The 9070-nt window shown below is 35.7% G+C and overlaps 1 non-coding gene across 1 annotated transcript; it reads right to left on the reverse strand.

Annotated features, from left to right (window-relative positions):
- Nucleotides 1–3947: 3947 nt before the first annotated feature.
- On the reverse strand, nt 3948–4020 carry Trnav-uac (transfer RNA valine (anticodon UAC)). Its single transcript has one exon. It is a non-coding gene; the product is annotated as a tRNA-Val (tRNA).
- Between the last annotated feature and the right edge of the window lie 5050 nt (nt 4021–9070).

The raw sequence follows: 9070 nt of genomic DNA on the forward strand, positions 1-9070 counted from the left end.
ATTATTAATACATGATAGGGTCTTAAGTATCAATAAACGCACATAAAGAAAATAATACATTCAAAGTGCTTTATAAAATGAAGTTTTGATTGCGATATCCACCAAAAGTCTAATTCTTACCTACAAATACTGAAATGTTACTTACGAATACAGCATAATACATGACATGTGTAATGAAGTGTCCCTACAAATGGAAATTAATTGTCAAAAACTTTAAGCGGTACCCCAGGACACTATTATTACCCATATACGGATTCATTCAACAATTATTTATTATGTAAAATTGCTGATTAACTACTTGTATATCAAAATGAAGTGGTCAAAATCTTGCTAAAAGCATCAAAAAATTTTGATCTAAGGTAATAGCATTTATTCATTTGGACGTACCATCTGTAAGGGATCTAAAACCTACCATTTTATTAATTCATTACCATAATAGCAAAATTTAAACCTATAAACTCAATATAGATATTGTTAAATCGCTCATGTTACCTACGAATACCCAGGTTTCTTCACCTTTTCATTGTATAAAGCGTTAGGTGTATGCGTATAATTCCCAATGTTCTTGAAAACATATATCATACTCGTTCTTATACAATGTGTAAATTGATTCATACTCATTTGATAAATAAAATACAGAAACTGACCTAAACTTCATTTTCAAAAATAGACTAGCATAAATTGACTAAGATCATATTGATCGCGTTATAAAAATAAAAACAAATATTTTCTGGTTGAGTTAGCATTTTCCTGACACCCTGTGGTCTACATTACACGAAAAAAGCATTAATGGGAATATTCCATTTGTTTTAGGTTGACTAGTATTGCGATAGTGAAAGCATCCTAGTGGTATTCGTAGGTAACATTGGGTTTTGATATCACATTTACTATCACACATCCTGGATTTATTTTTCAAGATTAGTAATGGCACTTTTGGTTCCTATAAGGCCAATATGTCATCAATCAATGGGCAAAAGGAAAAAATTGTGGAGACATTTTTATTTCGGACTTTTATTTTTGGCCCGTGGACACTTTTGGTTGGATTCGACCATATACAATCTAGGTTTGACTCCGAACATGACTGATAACTTTTTTTGGTCACCCTGGGTCGGTAGGGACTTTGATGTGTTGATACATGTCACAATTACAGTGACACACCCCTGGGCAATGCTGACCTCACCCACTCAACCCCATTCGAAAATGGGGGAGGGGTAAGCTTACTACGGCATAATGTCTTTTCCATGTGCATGCATGCTAGTGTGATACCACACTGAAAAGTCGTCACACATGTTCCACCAATCCACCTGTACCCCTGCCCTGGACCTTAAAATTTGCTCACACTTTAATTTTTGAAACTGAACAAAAGATATTCCCAAATAAAACGAATCCTTTTCTTATAATATAAGTTAAGTTGTCATAGTTGTAGCAGTTGTTACAATGTTGCTATACTTTTTGATGTTATTGTTTTGGTGTTTTTCACTACCGTAAAAACTCAATAGTTAGCATATGTGCTTACTATCGAGCGCTTTTGAAAACATGAAATTTTACCAATGTATGGCGCTTTACCAACTGAGCTAATGGGGTTGAGACACAAATTTGCAGGTTTACTTGTTCGTATAATTATGATGTGTATCGATGATTTACTCAAAACCATTAACACTTTTGTGGATGGGGCTATTCATGTTTGCATGTTTTAAAAGCACTCGATAGTAAGCACATATGCTAACTACCGAGTTTTTACGGTATGTTACTTTTGCTATATACCTTTTTATCAAAGTGGTTTGTAGCTCTATTCCTTCTTGTTGCACGTCAAAGTTTTTTTAATAAAGTGCCATATCGATTCGCTTTGCTGACGATCTGAATGCAAACTTGGTATTTCATACTTCACACTGCAGTTCTTCCGAAAGAGTCACTATGGACCACAATGGCCTCATCCCAATTGCATAGTTCCAAAACCTCAATTAAACAATCATATTGCAAAATTTAACCTCAAGTTGCAGAGGTTAAAGAACTGTGTCCTTTAATAATAAAATAAATAAATAAATAAAAATAAATAAATAAATTTCGGAATTTATATAGCGCTTTTTCCAGAGGATTCAAAGCGCTGTAATTTCGCTTCGTGGTGAATCATCACAATCAGATCGCATCAACTAGGCTAGTTGCAGCCGAACCTGGCGCAAACCTATCCGCACTTAGATTGTAACATCCACCCATTTTCTGCAGCTCCCCAAATTCCATTGGGTGAAGGAAGTTTTGATAACGAAACAACTAATCACCGATTTTGAAAGCAGGAGGAAACCGGAGATCCCGGAGAAAACCTGCGAGAGCGAGCATGGATCGGGATAAACCAAGTGCACATGAGTCCTTGGGCCGCGCCGGGGCTTGAACCCGGGACCTCAGTGGTGCAAAGCGAGGGAACTACCGCTGCGCTAACTCGCCCTCCCGAGTAATAATGAGCATGTTGTGGAGTACATATCTATGAACACGTAGAGAATACTACAGTATTTTAATCAAAAAGTAGTATTGTACTTGATGGATGCCAAATCTTGTAATAAGTTTCACAGGTTTGGTATTTGGGGAAACACAAAACCCATCGCTCTGAGACCTGTTCATCATAACACTATACGTGAACTTGGCCATGCAACATGTGCAATAAGATGAATATTTCCATGCAATATGTAGGAATTGGAGGCAGATTGTCTCACCCATCTGTTTACCCTATCTACGTCTTCTTGTATTCCTGCCTCAGGACAACATCACACACCTTACACATCATGCTACGATATTCATGCAAAGCACACATAAACATTGTTATATACTTGCTTTTTTGTTCATCTCTTCTAGAAAATTATTGAACAACGGCAAAGAAGCAGCCCTGCAAAGGTTCTTTAAGCTAATAAGACCCAAATGTGGGATTCTCAAGAAGAACCTATAACGCTCCTATAACTGTATAAAGAACGAATCAATCGAGGTTCTTATACCCAAGAAAAGGAAAATTGTTCAGACAAAAATGTTCTTTGTGGCAGTTCATGCTTCATTTCGAACATATTCAGTTTTATCTCGAATCTCAGAATACTGAACCAATAGCGGGTTTACTTTCTGCTGCATTTTTAATACACCGATACAGATTACACAAAATAGTACAGAAATTTCAATTTGGGATTTTGAGAAGAAAGTTTATAGACATACATAAGCAATAAAGGGTTTGGGAAGAATATGTGTAGACATATACATGAACAATGAAGTGGTTAAACTTGACGTTAAACATCTGTAAATTGTCTTCATTGCTTACATCTCAAATATCGGGGCTGGGAACATGACAAGTGTGTTCATCTGGAACATGTAAAAATACCACATTTTGTATATATTTTTATGATTTTTTTCTTGTTCTGCCGATGTAGTGTGGTTGACCCCATATCAAATAGCCGGAGGTATATTTACACCTCAGTCAAAACCGTACATCTCACGGATATTGCTCCTGAGTTTTGAAGCAAGCTTTGATTTTAACATCAAACTTGCAAACGAATAAGACTGATTTTGAACAAATCCACGCATATTGATTCGTGGAAATTGTCATACATTCTTTTATGCAGATAAAGAAATGAAGATGGTTCCTTTAAGGGTGCGCGTTTTGCAGCTATGAACCTCTTACAACGTTTTTATGAGTTATTTGAATATAGTCCAGTAAAAGGTATTTTTGGATGAAATGTATAGGCTACAAGACACAATTGTCTTAGGCATGACACTGGGAACTTGTCATTTATCAGTTTGGGAGGGGAGGTTAGTCAATAGTTTAAAACCAAATTTTATTTTTAACTTACTTGCGTCTAGCAGAATAATAAGAAAAAAAACTTGGTTTAAGATATTGACTAACCTCCCAATAGACTGATATTACATTTAGAAGAATAACATTGTATATACCGGAACGAAAAAAAAATCAGGTTTTTTGGTTCCGCCCGGGCTCGAACCGGGGACCTTCTGCGTGTAAAGCAGACGTGATAACCACTACACTACGGAACCGCGTCATGCTGGAGTACCATTGATTAATGAAGGATATATTTAGTTTAAAAGACATTATAGGCATTATAAAGAGAACTATAAAAAGAGGATTGAAAACAAACTAGTAACATTTATAGGCGGTCTTGTCAGCTTGTTCTAAGACAACGGCTTTAAATCTCTCAAACATTAATTGCATATTCTTTTGTCGTCTTACTTATCCCATCATCAGTTTCGTTGATTTGATCAAGAACTAAAATATGATAACATTGTAGAAAATGTCAAGTTTCCATCTGAGACAATACGAAGCGATACTTTTTCACGGTTATGAAATAATTCCAGCACTTGACCTAGAGGTCCGGTGAGGAGACAGGGAGATCTCGCTGCCTGATGGCAATCGTCAGTGCGAAGCGTGAGGAAAATTAAGTGCTTTTAAGTGAATTTTTTGAAATTATATTATATGATATGGGTCAAGGAGAAGTCATTGAATCAGAAAAGAGATACGTTATCAAATTGTTTCAAGAAGTCGAGAAGACAAAAAGATGTGTGGAAGAAATGGTCACTGAAGCAGCTCTAAATGGGTAGGGCATGCCCAATTGTGGCCGTTTGACCTTAGTTTTACCACTTATGAGGATCAAAATGCAAACCGTGTATTTCGCGAATGAATTTTTGCTTCCAATAAACCCATCAGACACTTGACATTTTAATCTTCCATTTAATCTTATATTACCATGACAATCAAGGAGAAAGAAAGGAAGAAAGAAAGAAAGAAGAGAAAAAAGAGAAACAGAAAGAAAGAAAGAAAGAAAGAAAGAAAGAGTGAAAGAAAGAAAGAAAGAAAGAAAGAAAGAAAGAAAGAAAGAAAGAAAGAAAGACAGAAAGAAAGAATGAATGAATGAATGAATGAATGAATGAATGAAAGAAAGAAAGAAAGAAAGAAAGAAAAAAGAAAGAAAAAGAAAGAAAGAAAAAAGAAAGAAAGAAAAAAAAAAAGAGGAAGGAAGGAATAAATAAAGAAAAAAAGAAAGAAAAAGAGAAAGAAAGAAAAAGAAAGAGAAAGAAAGAAAGAAAGAAAGAAAGAAAGAAAGAAAGAAAGAAAGAAAGAAAGAAAGAAAGAAAGAAAAAGAAAGAAATAAAGAAAGAAAGAAAGAAAGAAAGGAAGAAAGAAAGAAAGAAAGGGAGGAAGGAAGAAAGAAAGAAAGAAAGAAAGAAAGAAAGAAAGAAAGAATGAATGAATGAATGAATGAATGAATGAATGAATGAAAGAAAGAAAGAAAGAAAGAAAGAAAGAAAGAAAGAAAGAAAGAAAGAAAGAAAGAAAGAAAGAAAGAAAGAAGTACATAAAGAAAGAAAGAAAGAAAGAATGAATGAATGAAAGAAAGAAAGAAAAAAAAAAGAAAGACAGACAGACAGAAAGAAAGAAAGAAAGACAGAAAGAAAGAAAGAAAGAAAGAAAGAAAGAAAGAAAGAATAAAAGAAAGAAAGAAAGAAAGAATAAAAGGAAGAAAGAAGAAAGAAAGAAAGAAAGAAAAGAAGGAAAGAGGACGGGAAGAAAGGAAGAAAAGAATAAAGACAGAAAGGAAGGAAGAAAAGAAGGAAGGAAGAAAGGAAGAAAGAAATACCTGTCTTGCAAATGTAGCGTTAAATTTTGCGTTGCGCATGTTTGGCACGAGCGTAATAATAATAAACACTTATGAATATCCTGCCAATAAACTCATTGTAGCTTCAAATAATTATAAACATATTGCTTACATCGATTTCTTCACCGGACGTATATAATATTTTCACCATGACCATGGCCTTCTGTCACTCATTCCTACTTATTCATTCTTTACGGGCGTCTAAAGCCACCTATATTAATATTTAAGATTGGTTCATTGATTCCACGGTCTATAAATTACTGGTTGTGCTACTTTTAGTGCACAATTCTTGAAATACTTGAAATAATGTCACAAAAAGCTAAAATTCTGGTATTTTAGACAACATTAATTACCTCATATATTTTTTGTGACATTCGACATCGCGCTATCAATGATAATCACCCGTTATTTACTACTCCCAGATATGGGGACGAATAATCGTTACGTCACAAATGTGCAATATAACGATCAATCAATCAGCTATTAGTCAATCGGCTTGTAAGCTTGTAGCAAAATAACTCCCAAATATTGGCTAATATTACCGGTTTATTATGAATTCACTCTGCACAGTTAATCACTGGTAGTCCCGCGGGGAACGACGGATTTGCCAGGAAACCCACAATATTCTTTGCAGTCCATGATGACTTGTTGGTAATTGGCACAATGCTTTCTACCATATTGTTGCTATTTTCAATATAGAGGAAACGTGCTATGCATTTGGACATGCTATCTTCAGTAGATAGTACAGTGTTTTAACAGTACGTTTGGACATGCTGTCTTCGGTAGATAGCACAGTGTTTTAACAATACATTGGACATGCTATCTTCAGTAGATAACAGAGTGTTTTAACAGTACATTTGGACATGCTATCTTCGGTAGATAGCACAGTATTTTAACAGTACATTGGACATGCTATCTTCGGTAGATAGCAGAGTGTTTTAACAGTACAGTGGACATGCTATCTTCGGTAGATAGCACAGTGTTTTAACAGATACATTTGGATATGCTATCGTCGGTAGATAACACAGTGTCTTTTTAGTACACTTGTACAAACTATCGTCGGTAGAGCATAATAATATTTTACCAGTATTCAGTACAAGTTAGCATGCTATCTTCGGTAGATAGCATATGAAAGTTGTGCTCTTTTTCTTCTGTTGAAACTATATTAAGTTCAGATTAAGGCAAAAGTAGAGTATTGTTAAAGCCATGCGTGATAAATTTTATATAATTTCATACCTTTTGCTATTTTGTAATTTTTCTTTCTTTAATTTTTTTTTTCATTTTTCCTTCGTGCATCCTAAAAATCACACACGGGCTGAGAAGGTATGGCACCAACAAATTTTCTCCCATAAGCGGCACTTTCTAATCTCATCAAATGCATGGTGCATTAAGCAATATCACTGACGTGGTCTCATAGTAGCGTATAATTATCAACTTATTTGTTTCTATCCTCGACCCAACCCGCAACCAGTACAGCGTACACAGAATAGATATAATGTTTGATTTTTTGATTAGTTCGATATGACAGCTTTTCCATTTTTGCTGATTATTTACAGAAACCACAGGGAAACACAGGAAGGAAGAGACTCCGTGTTTGCGAGGGTTTAATAATTGTATTACAAACTATTAGCGACGTGACTTCTGATTCGCTGTAATGATAAGCCATGAAGATTGGTTATAAAGTAAAAGGAGCGTGGCGTGCTCACAAATTATCTGATTATTTTCCTGAAAAGTTAGTTAATGTTGACTTTTTAGTTAAGTAAATGTACATTTTCTGTGAATGGTGGTTTATCACAAACCCAGATTTTTACCATCTGGTGGTAACTCTAACTTGGCTTGCTAAACTTGATAGAAAGACTTAGTTTCTTAGAAAATAATTATCTCTTAGTTAGGGAGTAGATCCCTCTTTATCCGTTTTATTTGTAAAAGTGTTTACAAAGAAATCGTAATCAAATGGAAGTTTTACTGCATTACTGTGATGTTTTTGGTTGCTAAGGGCAGCCATTTTGAACTTTTGTTTACCTCAACCCCCTATGACCATTCTTTCACTTTCTTACAATCAGTCAACCTTGATTTACTAAGAATAGGTATAATAAATGCACATATATGTCAAAAAAACCTTGATTTTTTGTTATCTTAATGCGTTGCTATGAGGATTTTGGTTGCTATGGGCGGCCATTTTGGATTGTTTTCAGTAGCAGACGATCTCATTTGTGAATAAATGTTACAAACATTGAATCGGTGTTCAATTTATAATACAAACGATGAATTAAGTGCACTTGTAATACATTTTTATGAGTTGTTTCTCAATGTACTGTATAATTTAATGTATTTCTAGTACAGCCAAAGGCGGCCATCTTGGATTTGATGACAAAGATGGCCAAAAATGGGTAAAATAATGCCTGTAATGGATTTCTCTCCACAAAATTAGTCGAAAATGACACCTTAATGACTTCAAACGACCAAAGCGTTCAGAAGATACCGAAAATTTACTTTTTCAAAATGGCCGCCGGGGCGCCGGCCATTTTGGATTTTGGCCTCTCCCAGCCACACTTTGGTGAGGGACATAGGAGCTTATTTTGTTTAAAATACCCCAAAGTACAAGAATCCATCAAAAAATTGCTGTTCAGAAATGATGGTCACTGGAGGTCCAAATATGACCCTACTAATACCCACGGTACCCAGGAGGGAGCAGGGGACGACCGCCCCTGAGGACATTTTGCCCCGCCCCTCCATTCAGTTATAGAAATGTTACTTTGTAGCCTTTACCTTTACAAAGGTAGATCTTGTCCAAAATCATGCGATATACCGTATCAATGTGTTAGGCTGCATGTTAGTTTTTGGGGAAAAGTTGAGTCTCATTAAGTGGATCTCCGCCCCTCATCATGGATTTTCCCACCCACTTCAAACAAAAATCCTACGCTTCTTAATAATACCCCCCCCCCCCCCCATCTTCTGTATTGTCATATCCACAATCTAACAAGTGGACCACACGACGTGTGTTGCTTATCGAGTTTCGAGTCTCGAGTTTCGAGTCTTGAGTTTCGAGTCTCGAGTTTCGAGTCTCATATTTCGAGTTTCGAGTTTTATATTTCGAGTTTCGAGTCTCATATTTCGAGTTTCGAGTCTCATATTTCGAGTTTCGAGTTACATTTTTCGAGTTTCGAGTCTTATATTTCGAGTTTCGAGTCTCATATTCCGAGTTTCGAGTTACATTTTTCGAGTTTCGAGTCTTATATTTCGAGTTTCGAGTCTCATATTTCGAGTTTCGAGTTACATTTTTCGAGTTTCGAAACTCGAGACTCGAAAATTTGACTCGAAACTCGAAGATAAGCAACACACCCACACGACGAAGGGCGAACTGACAAAGGCCACATGATGAAACACGAAATGACAAAGGTCCAAATGGCGGACGGTGCATCGTCCGCCATTTG

The sequence above is a fragment of the Amphiura filiformis genome, chromosome 8 (assembly GCF_039555335.1).
Source record: "Amphiura filiformis chromosome 8, Afil_fr2py, whole genome shotgun sequence".
Taxonomy (NCBI): domain Eukaryota; kingdom Metazoa; phylum Echinodermata; class Ophiuroidea; order Amphilepidida; family Amphiuridae; genus Amphiura; species Amphiura filiformis.